The following is a 23,669-nucleotide window of genomic DNA, read 5'->3' on the forward strand; positions in this document are numbered from 1 at the left end:
AACTCAATTCCTTTTTCTGCCTGCACTGTGGATATTACTACTAGAGGACATGAATGATGCAACCGCCTGCATGTTATTGGTTACATTGTTATCAAGTCACAACTCCAGAGAAGCACAATCAGAGCACATTGTATTAGTAACCAGTGCAGAGACCTGGGAGCTCCCGAGGGATCACTTACTTTCTCATGCAGCTCTAATTGCACAGGCGACACTAGAAATGAGAAGAGTGAATTACAAAATGCAGAACCGCAAAACAACTTCCTGTTCTGTGAAATTAGTGCAGCGCAGGAAGGCTGCCGGCGGGTTATCGGCCATCTCCGAGACTCGCCGCTAGCATCTTATCGCGGTAAGCTTGGCTTGGCTAGCGGCTTGTACTCTTGCCAATCGCACAGATGATCTCCGCGTCGCCGCAGACGGTTTTCCCCTCTGTCACTTGTGTTTGTGTAACCTATTAACAAAACACAATTATCAATTTTCCACCCAGAAAAATGGCGATAGGACTGAGGGGAAAAAATAAATAAAACCGCCTGTGTAGTAAATGCACCCTCATGCGGACTGAAAATACACCCGTGTGAATGAGGCCCAAGTCAGCCCCTTCCTCTGTTACATCCATTGCAGTGAAGAGGCTTTCATGGTTATAGAAACAGACCAAACCGTCCGCAGCTTCCGATGACATCACCAGCGACCAGAGGTGCGTGCCATGTAACGGGGATGGAGATTCGGGACCACTAGACCCAATGGGATTGCTACATCGCTCTCCGGATAAGACCACATTCACACCTGTGTTAGTTACTACTACAGAAGCAAAAGGGAATCCAAACGGATCGTCGCGTGACAGAAATAACCCGACAGGGACCAAGCGATGAAAATACACGGCACTTCGTCCTGGGCTTTAATCCCAGACGATAGTAAAAGTACGGTGCGGGATTAAAGCCCCTACTGTGTAGCTGGAACAGGTCGGCTCCTTGGATGTCGGCGACAGCCGAGGACCCAGAGAAGAAGGCAGAAGCAGTTTTTATCTCAATGAGCAATATGTACAGAAGAGAGAAAGTAGAAGTGCTGCTTCTGTTATTCGACCCTGTGACCGCCAGGTGCCCCCTGACCCTAACAGGGTCATACTAGGGGGAGGTTTTCCCTGTAACTGGGGCTGCTATGGATGCCCACAGCTACAGTGAAAAAGTGTGACGTTACAAAAAAAAATATATGAAATAGTGAATGTCCCCCAGAGGTCTAATATGACATCATGCGGGACGCATGAATAAATTACAGAATAAAAGTATTTATAAAGAAACAAAACAACTTAAATAGTCGCCACATCTGCCCCGTAATCCAAAGTATATATCGGAACAAAATGAGGTCCTTTAGTGGAAATATACTAATATTAAAAACAAACAACTATAAATTGAAAAAAAATAAAATACAAACATTTTTTTTTAGATTTCGCCTGCAAAAAAACAACAAAAAGATTCAATAGTCCCAGACGTCACGGGGGAAAACAGCAAAAATAATTTTGGTAGCTGAAAAAAATAAAACTACCAGAAGGGTAAAATCTGGTCCTTTACTATAATGTATCTGGTCCTTTAGAACCAAAACCCTCTGGTCTTCAGTGGGATAGGCTACAGTCACGCCGGCGTTAGGGTCAGTTCAGGGTTTCAGTCTCTCTGCTCCATTTTTGGAGGAGAGTAACTGAAATAAAACACCAAAAAGGTCATTGATTTCAATGGGGTATAATAAAAAAAATAACAAAAAGAGAGAGATCCAACATGAAGGCTGCCGCCGGCTTCCATTCGGTCAGCTTGCTTTTTTTCGATGGAAGAATAACGCTGCAGACTGCGCTATCCTGCCAGCCAACAAAAAAATCGGAAACTCAACAGAAAGGGAGCAAACTGAAGCTTTGTCGCTTGCCTTCAGTTGTTTTTTTTTAAACCAATGGGATCATTTTTCTGTTTTATTTCCGTTTCTCTCCTCCAAAAGCGGAGCAGAGAGACAAAAAAAACCCTGAACTGACCCTAACGCCGGCGTGAGCGCAGCCTAACAGCGGCAGTCACCCCCCTGATGAGAACGTGGTCACTGCAGCTTCCGCTAAGCCCTCTGGGATTTTCCTGCACGCTTAGGCCGAATGCCCATGGCTGGGTCGGATTGCGACTGCAGAATCAGACCCGGCGCCCAGCCAGAGACACTACTCACCTATTCGGATCCGCCATGAGAGTCTTGGCTGGCACACATGCGCAGTGCACGGCATGGCATGGCGCGCTGGTGATGATGCAGATCTGTGGCAATTTCAAAATTAACATTTTGGAATCGCCGTGGATCGGACGGCTTCTGTTGACTGCAAAATAGAGCGTGCTGCGATTTTCCCCCACGAGCACAAAAAAATATATATATATATTAGTTGATTTCCGCTCGTGGGCAGAGAAGAATCTTTTAATACTGCATACTATGGACAGACATAGCTGCAGAATTTTTCCCGGCGGGCATCTTGCTGCGGTTAAGTCCAGGATTTTATGCCGAGTCTGTGCCAGAGCCCCTAAGGGGCTGTATCTCTCGCACATGAGCGCGCAGAAAGTACACCATGACATGCGGACTTGCTGTGTGCCGCCAATTCCCATACACTATTTTGGCGTGTAAACGCACCAAGATTGAGCAAGCTGCAATTTTTAGTGCATGTTATTTCACGTACGTCGTATTGCGGTACTGCGTATTGCGCATGCAAAAACTGCACGCATACGCTCGTGTGAGAACGGGCTAACGCAGATGCGAATTTAGCCTAAACCCTCTCCCTTACGAATTCCAGGCAGCACAAAGGAGTATTTCACTAGCAGACGTGGATGTGAGTCGCTGCTCCCTCCTCCGGCTGCGGCGCGGGGTCACGCACCCGCTGCACTTACTGAATGACTAACAGGGTACTCAGCACTGAGGAAGTGCCGCGCCGCTCCTCACACCCACACTGCGCGCTGCTCCTCACACCCACACTGCTCGCTGCTCCTCACACCCACACTAGTCGCCGACCGGCTACAGAAGCAGAAATCTCAAAAACTGTGAGACAACTGAAAAAGTTTGCAGCTGTGATGGCGGCCGGGCTCACACGGACGTGTTGGTCTAGTGCACAAACCACGCCGTACCAATCCCCCACAGGCGGCCATGTTATGGTTCACTCGTGCAAGAAAAATCGCAACATCTTGTATCTTGGCGTGTATTACGCATGCAGACACACAAGATGGTGCATGGCGATTACGCACTTGCTGCATGCCGCACAGGAACCACGCTGCGAATTACGGATATCTGAGCCCGCCGTAACACGGTCGGCGGGGAGATATTCTCCCCCAGAAGCGAGGACAGCGGACAGGACGAGGACCTCGTAATAAATTAGGCGCATCTTAGGCTCCTTTTACACGGAGCGATAAATCGTTGGCACGCTCAGCCTGTGTATAAGGCAGAGGAAGCGTTCACAATTGCGTTCGTGTGCCGCTCACATTCATCGCTCCAGTGACTATGAATGTCTGAACGCTCGCCGGTCGCACACAGCGCCGCGCAAATGATGAACAAGAAGTCAATAAACTCAATCGTTGGCCGTTTACACGGAACAATTATCAGAGTCGCACGATCAACGGTTTTTGTTGAAGATAATCGTTCCCTGTAGAAGGGCCCCAAGAGCCCGCGGATTGATGGGCCCCAAGAGCCCGCGGATTGATGGGCTCCTCGCAGTGTGGAAATATGCGTCAGGATGGCCATGCTGCACGGTTACCGATCGTGTGAGAAACCATGCCAAGACCGTACAATGGCTACCATCAGTCACTCTAATACTACTAAACAACTACTACCGCTATTACCACCCCACCCCCATCGTGTGTGATACTGCCACTACCCCCCATCATGTGTAATACTACTACTACCCCCCATCATGTGTAATACTGCCACTACCCCCCCATCATGTGTGATACTGCTACTACCCCCCCCCATCATGTGTAATACTGCTACTACCCCCCCATCATGTGTAATACTGCTACTACCACCTCCATCATGTGTAATACTGCTACTACCACCCCCATCATGTGTAATACTGCTACTACCACCTCCATCATGTGTAATACTGCTACTACCACCTCCATCATGAGTAATACTGCCACTACCCCCCCCCCCCCATCATGTGTGATACTGCCACTTCCACCTCCATCATGTGTAATACTGCTACTACCACCTCCATCATGAGTAATGCTGCTACTACCACCCCCATCATGTGTAATACTGCTACTACCCCCCCCATCATGTGTAATACTGCTACTACCACCTCCATCATGTGTGATACTGCCACTACCACCTCCATCATGAGTAATGCTGCTACTACCACCCCCATCATGTGTAATACTGCTACTACCCCCCATCATGTGTAATACTGCTACTACCCCCCCATGTGTAATACTGCTACTACCACCTCCATCATGTGTAATACTGCTACTACCACCTCCATCATGAGTAATACTGCTACTACCACCCCCATCATGTGTAATACTGCTACTACCCCCCCATCATGTGTAATACTGCTACTACCCCCCCATCATGTGTAATACTGCTACTACCACCCCCATCATGTGTAATACTGCTACTACCCCCCCATCATGTGTAATACTGCTACTACCACCTCCATCATGTGTAATACTGCTACTACCACCTCCATCATGTGTAATACTGCTACTACCACCTCCATCATGTGTAATACTGCTACTACCACCTCCATCATGTGTAATACTGCTACTACCACCTCCATCATGTGTAATGCTGCTACTACCCCCCCATCGTGTGTAATACTGCCACTACCCCCCCCATCGTGTGTAATACTGCCACTACCCCCCCATCGTGTGTAATACTGCCACTACCCCCCCCCCATCGTGTGTAATACTGCTACTACCACCTCCATCATGTGTAATACTGATACTACCACCCACCCATCATGTGTAATACTGCTACTACCCCCCCATCATGTGTAATACTGCTACTACCACCTCCATCATGTGTAATACTGCTACTACCACCTCCATCATGGGTAATACTGCTACTACCACCTCCATCATGGGTAATACTGCTACTACCACCTCCATCATGTGTAATACTGCTACTACCACCTCCATCATGTGTAATACTGCTACTACCACCTCCATCATGTGTAATACTGCTACTACCACCTCCATCATGTGTAATACTGCCACTACCACCCCCATCATGTGTAATACTGCCACTACCACCCCCATCATGTGTAATACTGCCACTACCCCCCCATCATGTGTAATACTGCCACTACCACCCCCATCATGTGTAATACTGCTACTACCCCCCATCATGTGTAATACTGCTACTACCACCTCCATCATGTGTAATACTGCTACTACCCCCCCATCATGTGTAATACTGCTACTACCACCTCCATCATGGGTAATACTGCTACTACCACCTCCATCATGGGTAATACTGCTACTACCACCTCCATCATGTGTAATACTGCTACTACCACCTCCATCATGTGTAATACTGCTACTACCACCTCCATCATGTGTAATACTGCTACTACCACCTCCATCATGTGTAATACTGCTACTACCCCCCCCCCATCGTGTGTAATACTGCTACTACCACCTCCATCATGTGTAATACTGCTACTACCACCATCATGAGTAATGCTGCTACTACCCCCCCATCGTGTGTAATACTGCCACTACCCCCCCCCATCGTGTGTAATACTGCCACTACCCCCCCATCGTGTGTAATACTGCCACTACCCCCCCCATCGTGTGTAATACTGCTACTACCACCTCCATCATGTGTAATACTGATACTACCACCCCCCCATCATGTGTAATACTGCTACTACCCCCCCCCATCATGTGTAATACTGCTACTACCACCTCCATCATGTGTAATACTGATACTACCACCCCCCCATCATGTGTAATACTGCTACTACCCCCCCATCATGTGTAATACTGCTACTACCACCTCCATCATGTGTAATACTGCTACTACCACCTCCATCATGTGTAATACTGCTACTACCACCTCCATCATGTGTAATACTGCTACTACCACCTCCATCATGTGTAATACTGCCACTACCACCCCCAGCATGTGTAATACTGCCACTACCACCCCCATCATGTGTAATACTGCTACTACCCCCCCATCATGTGTAATACTGCTACTACCACCCCCATCATGTGTAATACTGCTACTACCCCCCCATCATGTGTAATACTGCTACTACCACCTCCATCATGTGTAATACTGCTACTACCACCTCCATCATGGGTAATACTGCTACTACCACCTCCATCATGTGTAATACTGCTACTACCACCTCCATCATGTGTAATACTGCTACTACCACCTCCATCATGTGTAATACTGCTACTACCACCTCCATCATGTGTAATACTGCTACTACCACCTCCATCATGAGTAATGCTGCTACTAGCACCTCCATCATGTGTAATACTGATACTACCACCTCCATCATGTGTAATACTGCTACTACCACCTCCATCATGTGTAATACTGCTACTACCACCTCCATCATGTGTAATACTGCTACTACCACCCCCATCATGTGTAATACTGCCACTACCACCCCCCATCATGTGTAATACTGCTACTACCCCCCCATCATGTGTAATACTGCTACTACCCCCCCATCATGTGTAATACTGCTACTACCACCTCCATCATGTGTAATACTGCTACTACCCCCCCATCATGTGTAATACTGCTACTACCCCCCCATCATGTGTAATACTGCTACTACCACCTCCATCATGTGTAATACTGCTACTACCCCCCCCATCATGTGTAATACTGCTACTACCACCTCCATCATGTGTAATACTGCTACTACCACCCCCATCATGTGTAATACTGCTACTACCCCCCCCCATCATGTGTAATACTGATACTACCACCCCCCCATCATGTGTAATACTGCTACTACCACCTCCATCATGTGTAATACTGCTACTACCCCCCCCATCATGTGTAATACTGCTACTACCCCCCCCCCATCATGTGTAATACTGATACTACCACCTCCATCATGTGTAATACTGCTACTACCACCCCCATCATGTGTAATACTGCCACTTCCCCCCCAGCATGTGTAATACTGCTACTACCCCCCCCCCATCATGTGTAATACTGATACTACCACCTCCATCATGTGTAATACTGCTACTACCACCCCCATCATGTGTAATACTGCTACTTCCCCCCCAGCATGTGTAATACTGCTACTACCCCCCCCCCCATCATGTGTAATACTGATACTACCACCTCCATCATGTGTAATACTGCTACTACCCCCCCCATCATGTGTAATACTGCTACTACCACCTCCATCATGTGTAATACTGCCACTACCCCCCCCCCCATCATGTGTAATACTGCTACTACCACCTCCATCATGTGTGATACTGCTACTACCCCCCCCCATCATGTGTAATACTGCTACTACCACCTCCATCATGTGTAATACTGCTACTACCCCCCCATCATGTGTAATACTGCTACTACCACCTCCATCATGTGTAATACTGCTACTACCACCTCCATCATGTGTAATACTGCTACTACCACCCCCATCATGTGTAATACTGCTACTACCCCCCCATCATGTGTAATACTGCTACTACCACCTCCATCATGTGTAATACTGCTACTACCACCTCCATCATGTGTAATACTGCTACTACCACCTCCATCATGTGTAATACTGCTACTACCACCTCCATCATGGGTAATACTGCTACTACCACCTCCATCATGGGTAATACTGCTACTACCACCTCCATCATGTGTAATACTGCTACTACCACCCCCATCATGTGTAATACTGCTACTACCACCTCCATCATGTGTAATACTGCTACTACCACCTCCATCATGTGTAATACTGCTACTACCACCCCCATCATGTGTAATACTGCTACTACCCCCCCATCATGTGTAATACTGCTACTACCACCTCCATCATGTGTAATACTGCTACTACCACCTCCATCATGTGTAATACTGCTACTACCACCTCCATCATGTGTAATACTGCTACTACCACCTCCATCATGTGTAATACTGCTACTACCACCTCCATCATGTGTAATACTGCTACTACCACCTCCATCATGTGTAATACTGCTACTACCACCTCCATCATGGGTAATACTGCTACTACCACCTCCATCATGTGTAATACTGCTACTACCACCCCCATCATGTGTAATACTGCTACTACCCCCCCATCATGTATAATACTGCTACTACCACCTCCATCATGTGTAATACTGCTACTACCACCTCCATCATGTGTAATACTGCTACTACCACCTCCATCATGTGTAATACTGCTACTACCACCTCCATCACGTGTAATACTGCTACTACCACCTCCATCATGTGTAATACTGCTACTACCACCCCCATCATGTGTAATACTGCTACTACCACCCCCATCATGTGTAATACTGCTACTACCACCCCCATCATGTGTAATACTGCTACTACCACCCCCATCATGTGTAATACTGCCACTACCACCCCCATCATGTGTAATACTGCCACTACCCCCCCATCATGTGTAATACTGCTACTACCCCCCCCCCCCATCATGTGTAATACTGCTACTACCACCCCCATCATGTGTAATACTGCTACTACCCCCCCATCATGTGTAATACTGCTACTACCACCTCCATCATGTGTAATACTGCTACTACCCCCCCCATCATGTGTAATACTGCTACTACCACCCCCATCATGTGTAATACTGCTACTACCCCCCCATCATGTGTAATACTGCTACTACCCCCCCATCATGTGTAATACTGCTACTACCACCTCCATCATGTGTAATACTGCTACTACCACCTCCATCATGGGTAATACTGCTACTACCACCTCCATCATGTGTAATACTGCTACTACCACCTCCATCATGTGTAATACTGCTACTACCACCTCCATCATGAGTAATGCTGCTACTACCACCTCCATCATGTGTAATACTGATACTACCACCTCCATCATGTGTAATACTGCTACTACCACCTCCATCATGTGTAATACTGCTACTACCACCTCCATCATGTGTAATACTGCTACTACCACCCCCATCATGTGTAATACTGCCACTACCACCCCCCATCATGTGTAATACTGCTACTACCCCCCCATCATGCGTAATACTGCTACTACCCCCCCATCATGTGTAATACTGCTACTACCACCTCCATCATGTGTAATACTGCTACTACCCCCCCCATCATGTGTAATACTGCTACTACCCCCCCATCATGTGTAATACTGCTACTACCACCTCCATCATGTGTAATACTGCTACTACCCCCCCCCCATCATGTGTAATACTGCTACTACCCCCCCATCATGTGTAATACTGCTACTACCCCCCCCATCATGTGTAATACTGCTACTACCCCCCCCATCATGTGTAATACTGCTACTACCACCTCCATCATGTGTAATACTGCTACTACCACCCCCATCATGTGTAATACTGCTACTACCCCCCCATCATGTGTAATACTGCTACTACCCCCCCCCCATCATGTGTAATACTGATACTACCACCCCCCCATCATGTGTAATACTGCTACTACCACCTCCATCATGTGTAATACTGCTACTACCCCCCCCATCATGTGTAATACTGCTACTACCCCCCCCCATCATGTGTAATACTGATACTACCACCTCCATCATGTGTAATACTGCTACTACCACCCCCATCATGTGTAATACTGCTACTTCCCCCCCAGCATGTGTAATACTGCTACTACCCCCCCCCATCATGTGTAATACTGATACTACCACCTCCATCATGTGTAATACTGCTACTACCACCCCCATCATGTGTAATACTGCTACTTCCCCCCCAGCATGTGTAATACTGCTACTACCCCCCCCCCATCATGTGTAATACTGATACTACCACCTCCATCATGTGTAATACTGCTACTACCCCCCCATCATGTGTAATACTGCTACTACCACCTCCATCATGTGTAATACTGCCACTACCCCCCCCCATCATGTGTAATACTGCTACTACCACCTCCATCATGTGTGATACTGCTACTACCCCCCCATCATGTGTAATACTGCTACTACCACCTCCATCATGTGTAATACTGCTACTACCCCCCATCATGTGTAATACTGCTACTACCACCTCCATCATGTGTAATACTGCTACTACCACCTCCATCATGTGTAATACTGCTACTACCACCCCCATCATGTGTAATACTGCTACTACCCCCCCATCATGTGTAATACTGCTACTACCACCTCCATCATGTGTAATACTGCTACTACCACCTCCATCATGTGTAATACTGCTACTACCACCTCCATCATGTGTAATACTGCTACTACCACCTCCATCATGTGTAATACTGCTACTACCACCTCCATCATGGGTAATACTGCTACTACCACCTCCATCATGGGTAATACTGCTACTACCACCTCCATCATGTGTAATACTGCTACTACCACCCCCATCATGTGTAATACTGCTACTACCACCTCCATCATGTGTAATACTGCTACTACCACCTCCATCATGTGTAATACTGCTACTACCACCCCCATCATGTGTAATACTGCTACTACCCCCCCATCATGTGTAATACTGCTACTACCACCTCCATCATGTGTAATACTGCTACTACCACCTCCATCATGTGTAATACTGCTACTACCACCTCCATCATGCGTAATACTGCTACTACCACCTCCATCATGTGTAATACTGCTACTACCACCTCCATCATGTGTAATACTGCTACTACCACCTCCATCATGGGTAATACTGCTACTACCACCTCCATCATGTGTAATACTGCTACTACCACCCCCATCATGTGTAATACTGCTACTACCCCCCCATCATGTATAATACTGCTACTACCACCTCCATCATGTGTAATACTGCTACTACCACCTCCATCATGTGTAATACTGCTACTACCACCTCCATCATGTGTAATACTGCTACTACCACCTCCATCATGTGTAATACTGCTACTACCACCTCCATCATGTGTAATACTGCTACTACCACCCCCATCATGTGTAATACTGCTACTACCAACCCCATCATGTGTAATACTGCTACTACCACCCCCATCATGTGTAATACTGCTACTACCACCCCCATCATGTGTAATACTGCCACTACCACCCCCATCATGTGTAATACTGCCACTACCCCCCCATCATGTGTAATACTGCTACTACCCCCCCCCCATCATGTGTAATACTGCTACTACCACCCCCATCATGTGTAATACTGCTACTACCCCCCCATCATGTGTAATACTGCTACTACCACCTCCATCATGTGTAATACTGCTACTACCCCCCCCCCATCATGTGTAATACTGCTACTACCACCCCCATCATGTGTAATACTGCTACTACCCCCCCATCATGTGTAATACTGCTACTACCACCTCCATCATGTGTAATACTGCTACTACCCCCCCATCATGTTTAATACTGCTACTACCCCCATCGTGTGTAATGCTGCTACTAACCCCATTTACAGTGTCACCCGCGTGTCCACCCCCCCCCCATTTACAGTGTCACGTGCGCGCCCCCCATTTACAGTCACCCACGCGTCCATCGTCCCCCCCCCCATTTACAGTGTCACCCGCATGTCGTCGCCCCCCCCCATTTACAGTGTCACCCGTGTGCCCCCCCCCCCATTTACAGTCACCCGCGCGTCATCCCCCCCCCCCATCATTTACAGTGTCACCCGCACATCATCATCATCTCCCCCCCATTTACAGTGTCACCCGCGCGTTCATCTCCACCCTCCCCCATTTACAGTGTCACCCGCGCATCCGTTTCTCCTCCCCATTTACAGTGTCGTCTGCCTCCCCCATTTACAGTGTCCCCCGCACGTCCCCCCCCCTCCCATTTACAGTGTCGTCCACCTCCCCCATTTACAGTGTCCCCCGCTTCCCATTTACAGTGTCGTCCGCCTCCCCCATTTACAGTGTCACCCGCACATCATCATCTCCCCCCCATTTAGTGTCACCCGCGCGTCCGTCTCCACCCTCCCCCATTTAGTGTCACCCGTGCATCTGTTTCTCCTCCCCATTTACAGTGTCATCCGCGCGTCCATCCCCCCCTCTTTAAAAACACCCGCGCGTCGTCGTCCCCCGCCATTTACAGTCACCCGCGCGGCGTCGGCCCCCCCCCATTTACAGTCACCCGCGCGGCGTCGCGCCCCCCCCCCATTTACAGTCACCAGCGCGCCGTCGCGCCCCCTCCCATTTACAGTCACCAGCGCGTCGTCGCGCCCCCCCCCATTTACAGTCACCAGCGCGTCGTCGCGCCCCCCCCCATTTACAGTCACCAGCGCGTCGTCGCGCCCCCCTCCCCATTTACAGTCACCAGCGTGGCGGCGCCCCCCCCCCATTTACAGTCGCGCGCGCCCCCTCCCCATTTAGTGTCACCCGCGCGCGCCCCCCTCCCCATTTACAGTGTCGTCCGCGCGCGTCCCCCCCCCATTTACAGTGTCGTCCGCGCGCGTCCCCCCACCATTTACAGTGTCGTCCGCGCGCGTCCCCCCCCCCCATTTAGAGTCGTCTGCGCGCGTCCCCCCCCCATTTACAGTGTCGTCCGCACGCGTCCCCCCCCTTCATTTACAGTGCCACCCGTGCATGCGTCGTCCCCCATTTACAGTGTCACCCGCGCGCGCGTACCCCTCCCCATTTGCAGTGTCGTCTGCGCGCGTCGTCCCCCCCCCCTTTACAGTGTCGCGCGCGTCCCCCCCCCCTTTACAGTGTCACCCGTGCGTGCGTCCCCCCCCATATTTACAGTGTCGCGCGCGTCGTCTCCCCATTTACAGTGGCACCCGCGCGCCGTCCCATCCCCCCAATTTACAGCGGCACCCGCGCGCGCATCGTCCCCCCCCATTTACAGCGTCACCCGCGCGCGCGCATCGCCCCCCCCCATTTACAGCGTCACCCGCGCGCGCGCATCGTCCCCCCCCATTTACAGCGTCACCCGCGCGCAGCGCATCGTCCCCCCCCATTTACAGCGTCACCCGCGCGCGCGCATCGTCCCCCCCATTTACAGCGTCGCGCGCAGCGCATCGTCCCCCCCCATTCACAGCGTCACCCGCGCGCGCGCATCGTCCCCCCCCATTTACAGCGTCACCCGCGCGCACCCCCCCATTTAGTGTCACCCGCGCGCGCGTTGTCTCCCCCCCCATTTAGTGTCACCCGCGCGTTGTCTCCCCCCCCCCCATTTACAGTGTCGCGCGCGTTGTCTCCCCCCCCCCATTTACAGTGTCGCGCGCGTCGTCCCCATTTACAGCGTCACCCGAGCGCGCGTCGTCCCCCCCCGCATTTACAGCGTCGCGCGCGCCGTCGTCGCCCCCCCCATTTACAGCGTCGCGCGCGTCCCCCCCATTTACAGCGTCGCGCGCGCAGTCCCCCCCCTTTACAGTGTCGCGCGCACAGTCGTCCCCCCTCCCATTTAGTGTCGCGCGTCGTCCCCCCTCCCATTTACAGTGTCACGTGCGTGCGCGCGCAGTCCCCCCCCATTTACAGTGTCGCGCGCGCGTCGTCCCCCCCTCCCATTTACAGTGTCGCGCGCGCGCAGTCCCCCCATTTACAGTGTCGCGCGCGTCATCCCCCCTCCCATTTACAGTGTCACCCGCACCCACCATTTACAGTCACCCGCACGCCCCCCCCCCCCATTTGCAGTGTCGTCCGCGGGCGTCGTCGTCCCCCCCTCCCCATTTGCAGTGTCGTCCGCGCGCGCGTCATCCCCCCTCCCCATTTGCAGTGTCGTCCGCGCGCGCGTCGTCTCCCCCCCCCCATTTACAGTGTCGCGCGAGCGTCGTCCCCCCTCCCATTTAGTGTCGCGCGCGCGCGTCGCCCCCCCCCCTCCCATTTACAGTGTCGCGCGCGCAGTCCCCCCATTTACAGTGTCACCCGCGCGTCCCCCCCATTTAGTCGCGCGCGCCCCCCCATTTACAGTGTCGTCCGCGCGCACCCCCCCCCCATTTACAGTGACACCCGTGCATGCGTCGTCCCCCTCCCCATTTGAGGTGTCGTCCGCGCGCGTGTCGTACCCCCCCCCCCCCCCATTTACAGTGTCGCGCGCGTCGTTCCCCCCCCCCTTACAGTGTCACCCGTGTGCCGTCCCCCCCCATATTTACAGTGTCGCGTCGTCTCCCCATTTACAGTGTCACCCGCGCGCGCCGTCCCCCCCCCCTCATTTACAGTGGCACCCGCGCGCCGTCCCATCCCCCCAATTTACAGCGGCACCCGCGCGCGCATCGTCCCCCCCCCCCCCATTTACAGCGTCACCCGCGCGCGCATCGTCCCCCCCCCCCCCCCCATTTACAGCGTCACCCGCGCGCACCCCTCCATTTACAGTGTCACCCGCGCGCTGCGCGTTGTCTCCCCCCCCCATTTACAGTGTTGCGCGCCTCGTCCCCCCCATTTACAGCGTCACCCGCGCGCGCCTCGTCCCCCCCCATTTACAGCGTCACCCTCACGCGCGTCCCCCCCCCCCCCCTATTTACAGCGTCACCCTCGCGCAGTCCCCCCATTTACAGTGTTGCGCGTCGTCTCCCCCCCATTTAGTGTCGCACGCGCGCGCAGTCCCCCCATTTACAGTGTTGCGCGTCGTCTCCCCCCCCCCCCCATTTACAGTGTCGCGCGCGTCGTCCCCCTCCCATTTAGTGTCGCGCGTCGTCCCCCCTCCCATTTACAGTGTCACGTGCGTGCGCGCGCAGTCCCCCCCCATTTACAGTGTCGCGCGCGTCGTCCCCCCCCTCCCATTTACAGTGTCGCGCGCGCGCAGTCCCCCCATTTACAGTGTCGCGCGCGTCATCCCCCCTCCCATTTACAGTGTCACCCGCACCCACCATTTACAGTCACCCGCACGCCCCCCCCCCCATTTGCAGTGTCGTCCGCGGGCGTCGTCGTCCCCCCCCTCCCCATTTGCAGTGTCGTCCGCGCGCGCGTCATCCCCCCTCCCCATTTGCAGTGTCGTCCGCGCGCGCGTCGTCTCCCCCCCCCCCCCCATTTACAGTGTCGCGCGAGCGTCGTCCCCCCTCCCATTTAGTGTCGCGCGCGTCGCCCCCCCTCCCATTTACAGTGTCGCGCGCGCAGTCCCCCCATTTACAGTGTCACCCGCGCAGTCCCCCCCATTTAGTCGCGCGCGCCCCCCCCATTTACAGTGTCGTCCGCGCGCATCCCCCCCCCATTTACAGTGACACCCGTGCATGCGTCGTCCCCCTCCCCATTTGAGGTGTCGTCCGCGCGCGTGTCGTACCCCCCCCATTTACAGTGTCGCGCGCGTCGTTCCCCCCCCCCTTACAGTGTCACCCGTGTGTCGTCCCCCCCCATATTTACAGTGTCGCGTCGTCTCCCCATTTACAGTGTCACCCGCGCGCGCCGTCCCCCCCCCTCATTTACAGTGGCACCCGCGCGCCGTCCCATCCCCCCAATTTACAGCGGCACCCGCGCGCGCATCGTCCCCCCCCCCATTTACAGCGTCACCCGCGCGCGCATCGTCGTCCCCCCCCCCCATTTACAGCGTCACCCGCGCGCACCCCTCCATTTACAGTGTCACCCGCGCGCGCGCGTTGTCTCCCCCCCCCCCATTTACAGTGTTGCGCGCCTCGTCCCCCCCATTTACAGCGTCACCCGCGCGCGCCTCGTCCCCCCCCATTTACAGCGTCACCCTCACGCGCGTCCCCCCCCCCTATTTACAGCGTCACCCTCGCGCAGTCCCCCCATTTACAGTGTTGCGCGTCGTCTCCCCCCCATTTAGTGTCGCACGCGCGCGCAGTCCCCCCATTTACAGTGTTGCGCGTCGTCTCCCCCCCCCCCCATTTACAGTGTCGCGCGCGCGCAGTCCCCCCATTTACAGTGTCGCGCGCCGCGCGCAGTCCCCCCATTTATAGTGTCGCGCGCGTCGTCCCCCTCCCATTTACAGTGTCGCGCGCAGCCCCCCCCCCCCCCCCCCCATTTACAGTGTCGCGCGCGGCGTCGTCCCCCCTCCCATTTACAGTGTCGCACGCGCAGTCCCCCCCCCATTTAGTGTCGCGCGCGCGCGCGCGTCGTCGTCGTCCCCCCTCCCATTTAGTGTCACGCGCGCGCAGTCCCATTTACAGTGTCGCGCGCATCGTCCCCCCTCCCATTTACAGTGTCACCCGCGCGACCCCACCACCACCATTTACAGTCACCCGCGCGCAGTCCCCCCATTTACAGTGTCGCGCGCAGCGCGCAGTCCCCCCATTTACAGTGTCGCGCGCGCAGTCCCCCCATTTACAGTGTCGCGCGCATCGTCCCCCCCCTCCCATTTACAGTGTCACCCGCGCGACCCCCCCCACCATTTACAGTCACCCGCGCGCAGTCCCCCCCCATTTACAGTCACCCGCGCGGTCCCCCCATTTACAGTCACCCGCGCGGTCCCCCCATTTACAGTGTCGCGCGCGCCGTCCCCCCACCATTTACAGTCACCCGCGCGCAGTCCCCCCATTTACAGTGACGCGCGCGCCGTCCCCCCACCATTTACAGTCACCCGCGCGCAGTCCCCCCATTTACAGTGTCGCGCGCATCGCCCCCCCCACCATTTAGTCACCCGCGCGCAGTCCCCCCATTTACAGTGTCGCACGCGTCGTCCCCCTCCCATTTACAGTGTCGCGCGCGCCGTCCCCCCACCATTTACAGTCACCCGCGCGCAGTCCCCCCCATTTAGTGTCGCGCGCGCCGTCCCCCCCACCATTTACAGTCACCCGCGCGCAGTCCCCCCCATTTAGTGTCGCGCGCGTCGTCTCCCCCCCCCTCCCATTTACAGTGTCACCCGCGCGCAGTCCCCCCCTCCCATTTACAGTGTCACGCGCATCGTTCCCCCCCCATTTACAGTGTCACCCGCGCGTCGTCGTCCCCCCCCATTTACAGTCACCCCCACGCGCGTCCCCCCCCTATTTACAGCGTCACCCTCGCGCAGTCCCCCCCCCCATTTACAGTGTTGCGCGTCGTCCCCCCCTCTCCCATTTACAGTGTCGCGCGCGCAGTCCCCCCATTTAGTGTCGCACGCGCGCGCAGTCCCCCCATTTACAGTGTCGCGCGCGCAGTCCCCCCCCCATTTACAGTGTCACGCGCGCGCAGTCCCCCCCCCCATTTACAGTGTCACGCGCGCGCAGTCCCCCCCCCCATTTACAGTGTCACACGCGTCGTCGTCGTCCCCCCTCCCATTTACAGTGTCACGCGCGCGCAGTCCCCCCCCTCCCATTTACAGTGTCACCCGCGCGCAGTCCCCCCATTTACAGTGTCGCACGCATCGTCCCCCCCTCCCATTTACAGTGTCGCCCGCGCGACCCCCCCCCACCATTTACAGTCACCCGCGCGCAGTCCCCCCCCATTTACAGTGTCGCGCGCGTCGTCCCCCCCCCTCCCATTTGCAGTGTCACGCGCGCGCCGTCCCCCCACCATTTACAGTCACCCGCGCGCAGTCGCCCCCATTTACAGTGTCGCGCGCGTCGTCCCCCCCTCCCATTTACAGTGTCACGCGCGCCGTCCCCCCCATTTAGTGTCGCGCGCGTCCCCCCCCCCCCTCCCATTTACAGTGTCACCTGCGCGACCCCCCCACCACCATTTACAGTCACCCGCGCGCAGTCCCCCCCTTTACAGTGTCACTCGCGCGTCCCCCCCCTTCTACCACTAAGAGTGCCATCAACACATCCCACCCCCTCCCCAATAACAGCGAGACCCGCGCCTCCCCAGCAGCGCCTCCCCAGCAGTGCCCCCTCCACAGTTCCCCCCTCACAGCCCCGATGAATCGGTTTCGCACTCATACTGACTAATCATTCAGCTTTCCTAGAAGTAACAAATAACCGGAGAGGGGGGCGGGGCCTTACTGCACATGACATGCTGGGAGTTATAGTCCTACAGCTCGCAGGCCTCTACCGACACACTATGAAGGCAAAGCGTCCACCTACCGGTTTCACCGCCGCGGTCTCCCCACACCGAGCAGCCACATATCCCCACCGTCACCGCAAACTCTGAGCAGCCGCAGCACGTGACTTCCCCAAAAACGATAAGAGCCCTCCCCCTTCCCCGCCGCGCGCGTCACTGTCTCTACGGGGAGGAGGGGCGTGGCCTGCGCTGATTGGCTTATTCCCTCCGCTCACTTCCAGTAAGCACGACCGGACTGAAATTGGCAGTGAGCGCCCGGACTCGGGATGTTCTCCACAGACACTGCCCCCCTCCTGGAATGTCACACTGGAGCAGGCCAGTCGGGCAGCCAATCAGAATACAGTTTATATTATTCCGGCGCGGGTTACACCGTATAAGGAGACGTCTGATTGGTGGTTGTCTGGGTAACGCTGGTCTTGCAGGGGCCAAGTTGTTTCATTAACCCTTCCCAGTTCAGGCAATTTTCGTTGTTGGTATTTCATCCTCGCCTTCCCAGAAACAATGATTTATTTTTCCACCAGCATGTATATTACATACAAATATTACACAGTGCCTAATATGATAGGAAACACCCATGTAATACATATGGGACTGGATAGAGGTGCAGTCAGGCCTCCTTCACACGAGCGTATGCATAAGCATAGCATTTTTGCAAAATGAGCAATGTTTTTTTGCACGTGCATCCCTTTTTGCACATCACGCATCTCCTTGTGTATTGCGCACGCATTTTTGCACGCTCATTGACTTCTATGGGGAGCTTCGGTGCAAGAATGTGCAGAAAAGTAGAGCAGGCTGCGGTTTTTTTGCATGACTGAAATGCGCCGGAAAGATACCTGCGTGTGAACGAAGCCAACGAGATCAACCGGTTTTTCTTCTCTGCGTAATGCGTGCGTAAATACGTCCGTGTGACTCCGCCCATAGAAGTGATGTCACGGTCCAGCCAGAGTCACGGGCGAATTTTTGCAGGATCTCTTGTACGATGTTGTGAGAAATGCGCTGCATAACTTTACTTCAGGCATATAATAACACGCGGCGTCGGGAATCTTGCGAGAATGCAGTCACATGACACAACGCCAACTCCATTGGACGAATCCATGTGCTACTTATGTGTGTATATATAGAAAGAGAGGGAGCCATGATTGAACCCTATCTGATATCCCCTCAGACCACGCCTGCACAGCACGGCAGTGCGCAGGCTCCGAAATTAAAATGGGCAAACTTTTTGGGCCGCAGGCGGGTTCGTAGCAGATCACTTTGTAAGACCGACTTACTTTTTATCACCAACTGGGTTGATCAGGGAATGCGGTGGATATGGTATATCTTGACTTTAGTAAAGCATTTGACAAAGTATCTCATACCACACTTATTGAAAATATGACCAAATATAGGATTGACAAGGCAACTGTTAGGTGGATTCACAACTGGCTGAGTGATCGTACTCAAAGACTGGTCATAAATGGCTGCACATCCAAGTGGAAGAATGTATCAAGTGGGGTACCACAAGGCTCTGTCCTAGGCCCAGTGGTGGTCAACATTTTTATAAATGATCTGGAGGAGGGAATTGATGGGAAAATGATCAAATTAGCCAACCACACAAAGCTAGGAGGGATAGCTAACACTAGGGAAGAGAGGCTGAGAGGATTCAAGAAGATCCAGAAAAGCTTGCACAGTGGGCAGCGACTAACAGAATGGTATTTAACAAGGAGAAAAGCAAAGTCCCACATCTGGGCAAGAAAAATGAAAAAAGCACATACAGAGTAAAAGCAATTAGGCTAAGCAGCACATGTGAAAAACACTTGGGTATACTAATAGATCATAGACTGAACATGAGTCAACAATGTGATGCAGCAGCCTAAAAGGCAAACACAATTCTGGGATGTATTAAGAGAAACATTGAGTCTAGATCACGTGAGGTCATTACTCCACCTCTACTCTGAGAGGAGACTTAAAGGGGTTGTCCCGTGCCGAAACAGTTTTTTTTTTTTTCAACCCCCCCCCCCCCCCCCCGTTCGGCGCGAGACAACCCTGATGCAGGGACCTAAAGAAAAATCCGCACAGCGCTTACCTGAATCCCCGCGCTCCGGTGACTTCTTACTTACCGGCTGAAGATGGCCGCCGGGATCTTCTCCCTCGGTGGACCGCAGGGCTTCTGTGCGGTCCATTGCCGATTCCAGCCTCCTGATTGGCTGGAATCGGCACGTGACGGGGCGGAGCTACACGGAGCCGGCATCCTGCACGAGCGGCCCCATTGAGAAAAGAAGAAGACCCAGACTGCGCAAGCGCGGCTAATTTGGCCATTAGACGCCGAAAATTAGTCGGCTCCATGGAAACGAGGACGCCAGCAACGGAGCAGGTAAGTGAAAAACTTCTTATAACTTCTGTATGGCTCATAATTAATGCACAATGTACATTACAAAGTGCTTTAATATGGCCATACAGAAGTGTATAGACCCACTTGCTGCCGCGGGACAACCCCTTTAATAGCTGTCTACAAATATCTGAAGGGCCGTGACAGCGCAGAGTGATCAGACCTATTCTCATTTGTACAAGGAAAGACTAGAAGCAATGGGATGAAACTGGAAGGGAGGAGACACAAATTAGATATTAGAAAAAACTTTCTGACAGTGAAGGTGATCAATGAGTGGAACAGGTTACCACAGGAAGTGGTGAGTTCTCCTTCAATGGAAGGCTGGACAGACATCTGTCTGGGATGATATAGTGAATCCCACACTGAGCAGGGGGTTGGACCCGATGACCCTGGAGGTCCCATCCAACACTATCATTCTATGATTCCCTATTTATAGGAGAGAAACTTTTATAAAATGAAAAAAAAACATATTTTTTTCTCCCCCAGCGATTTTAATGGGGTTTCAAAAAACGAAAAGCAAACTTAAAGGTCCCCTGCACATGGGTGGAAATTTTGCAGTGGGATTTCCTGCAGAATTTCCGCCCGTGGAAGCTGCCATAGGATTGCATTAAAAAACGCAATCCTAGGCAGACTGCCGCGATTTACCTGTGTGAAATCTCACGCGGAAAACAAATCGCAGCATGTTCTATTTCTGTGCGGGTCTCGCGGAGGCCCGCACAGGAATGTCACTCCTGGGCTGCCGGCTCTGCTCTGCGCATGCGCCATCTGGCCGGCAGCCGGCACATCAGAGAGCTGGAGCAGTGGGAGAGGGTGAGACCCGGACTGGTCCCTGCAGGGGCGCTGGTCGGGCAGCGGGATCCGACCCGGCCGTCTGCAGGCGGCCAAAGGCTTCCGTTTCCTCCCATTCCATCAAGTTTCTGTTTTTTTGGATGATAAAATAGTGCAGTCTGCAGTGTTAAGGCCCATTTACACCAGCCGATGATCGCTAAAAAATCGCTAATCGGCAATCGTTTTAGCGCTAATTGTTGCGTGTAAATGTGCGCCCAAATGTGGGCACTGTAAAGGTCCGTTTACACTGGACAATAATCGGTGCGTGTAAATGGGCGCGGGGCACCAGCATTTCGGGCTCTTTTCGCTGATCGTTAAAATTAAGTGAGCTGATCAGTTTTATCAGTCGTTCTCCAGCTGATAGCATTGCTCCCCACCCCCCCATGGAGAACAAAGGATCTGAGCGCAGATAATAACCTCGGGCTATTAGCTGTGCTCAGTGAAGGCTTCATTTACATACATGTCTTTGAGCGATTATCTGCTCCTGTAAATGGGCCTTTAGCTGATCATTAAATTGAAGCTAACCTAAAAATCGTCCTTCACTCTTATCAGCAGTTCCCCACGGGGATTGCTGATAGCATTGTTTCCCATGGAGAACAAAGGATCTGAGCACAGATAATAGCCTCAGGCTATTAGCTGCCTTCAGTGAAGGCTTCATTTGCATCTAATTGGTATTTAGGTAGCTGAGTAGCTACTTAAATACCAATTTATACTTTATGCAAAATGATCACTCAAAGCTGTCACTTAGGGTGAAGTCACACGAACGTATATCGGCTCGGTTTTCACGCCGAGCCGATATACGTTGTCCTCATCTGCAGGGGGGGGGGGAGGATGGAAGAGCCAGGAGCAGGAACTGAGCTCCCGCCCCCTCTCTGCCTCCTCTCCGCCCCTCTGCACTATTTGCAATGGGGAGAGGGGAACGGGGGCGGGTCTAATTCACGGGACTTAGCCCCGCCCCCATCCCGCCTCCTTTCATTGCAAATAGTACAGAGGGGCGGAGAGGAGGCAGAGAGGGGGCGGGAGTTCAGTTCCTGCTCCTGGCTCTTCCAGGCTCCCCCCTTGCAGATGAGGACGACGTATATCGGCTCGGCGTGAAAACCCAGCTGATATACGGTCGTCTGAATGCAGCCTAACTGTTGTTTGAGCGATCTCTGAGCGATCATCGGCCCGTGTAAACCAGCCTTTACTTTTCTGTCCAAAATAAAGCCTTTCCCTTTTTTGAAACCCCTTTGAAGTCAATGGATCATTTTTTTCCGTTTGCTATCAGTTTGGCTGCCTTCACAGCTGCGCTCGGGGTTCTGCTTTCCTCCTCCAGTCTGGGAGCAGAAAAGGGGAATCGCTTGGCTGAAAGGATCTGTCTTATCACAGAAACAGCGCTGACTATAATGGGGTCTGTTTGATTTCCGCTCAGCAATCCGCCATTTTAAGTGCTTACAACATTTTTTGCCGGATCCGCGACGGTTACAGCGCAACTGTGAAAGCAGCGTACTTCTCCAAAAACGAGCAGAGAGATGGAAACCCGTACCGGAGCCCTAACGCAGGCGTAACAGCAGCCTTACCGTGTTATTAAGGGGTCCGTGAGTAAATACATATAAGTGGTCAGGTTGGATGGACGTCTTGGTCGTGTTCGGCCGCCATATTACTAGCGGTAAAGTTTAGGCTTTATGGCTAGCGTGACATGATCATGCTGTAGACTGTGCCATGACTATAGCCTCTTGACATCATAGTCATGTCGCAGTCCACGGGTCGCCAGAAATCATCTGCCAGTCCACGTTGTCTGAGAAACGCATGTCGGGGGGGGGGGGGGGGATCCTCCATATTGGTTTGCATTTTGATGATTTTCCTGCTGCTATTTGCATGTTTCACCCTCTGTAATTAATGATAGATGGAGGGGTTTTGACATGTAGGGGGTCGTTCACACAAGTGCATTTGCGCAGCTTATTACGCACGCAAATGTTGCGCGCATAATTAACTGCGAATAGAGCCGATTCATTTCAATGGATTCAATCACATGACATGTGATTGCGTAAAAAAATGCACCTATCTTGGTGCATATCTGTGCACCGCAAGAGCCATTGAACTCAATGGGCATGACATACACAGAAAACCTGCATACGCATAAAACTCAATGTGATTTTCTGCATATTTGTTTGTGTGCCCAAACAAACGGTGCATTTGCGCACACAAATACACGCCAGAGCGGGCGAATTATGTGGGCATAAGCGCATTCCGGTTGGGCAAATTATTTGCGCAGCCGAAATATGCTTGCACTCGCGTGGACAAACCCTAATTGTGTTAACGTTTTTATTGGACTTATGTACTGTATGCAACAAAGATGAAATTTTTTGTAGTTTTTTTTGTCCTGTTTATGTGTTTTTTTTGGTTATGCATTGTAGCAAACTAGCTGCCGCTGACGTGTTTAGCTCACAGAGCATTGCTCTGAGTAGGGTCTTTGCTATTGC

General features: G+C 52.8%; 1 protein-coding gene across 1 annotated transcript in view; it reads right to left on the minus strand.

The window, feature by feature from the left end:
- The window catches only part of IL6ST (interleukin 6 cytokine family signal transducer), a 52,630-nt gene extending 34,442 nt beyond the window's left edge, over positions 1 to 18,188 (minus strand). The window contains exon 1 of the mRNA XM_066602370.1: positions 18,035 to 18,188. The gene's annotated coding sequence lies outside the window, so the exon portion shown is untranslated. The remainder of the gene's footprint in view (positions 1 to 18,034) is intronic.
- Between the last annotated feature and the right edge of the window lie 5,481 nt (positions 18,189 to 23,669).

This window comes from Eleutherodactylus coqui, chromosome 5 (genome assembly GCF_035609145.1).
Source record: "Eleutherodactylus coqui strain aEleCoq1 chromosome 5, aEleCoq1.hap1, whole genome shotgun sequence".
Lineage (NCBI taxonomy): Eukaryota > Metazoa > Chordata > Amphibia > Anura > Eleutherodactylidae > Eleutherodactylus > Eleutherodactylus coqui.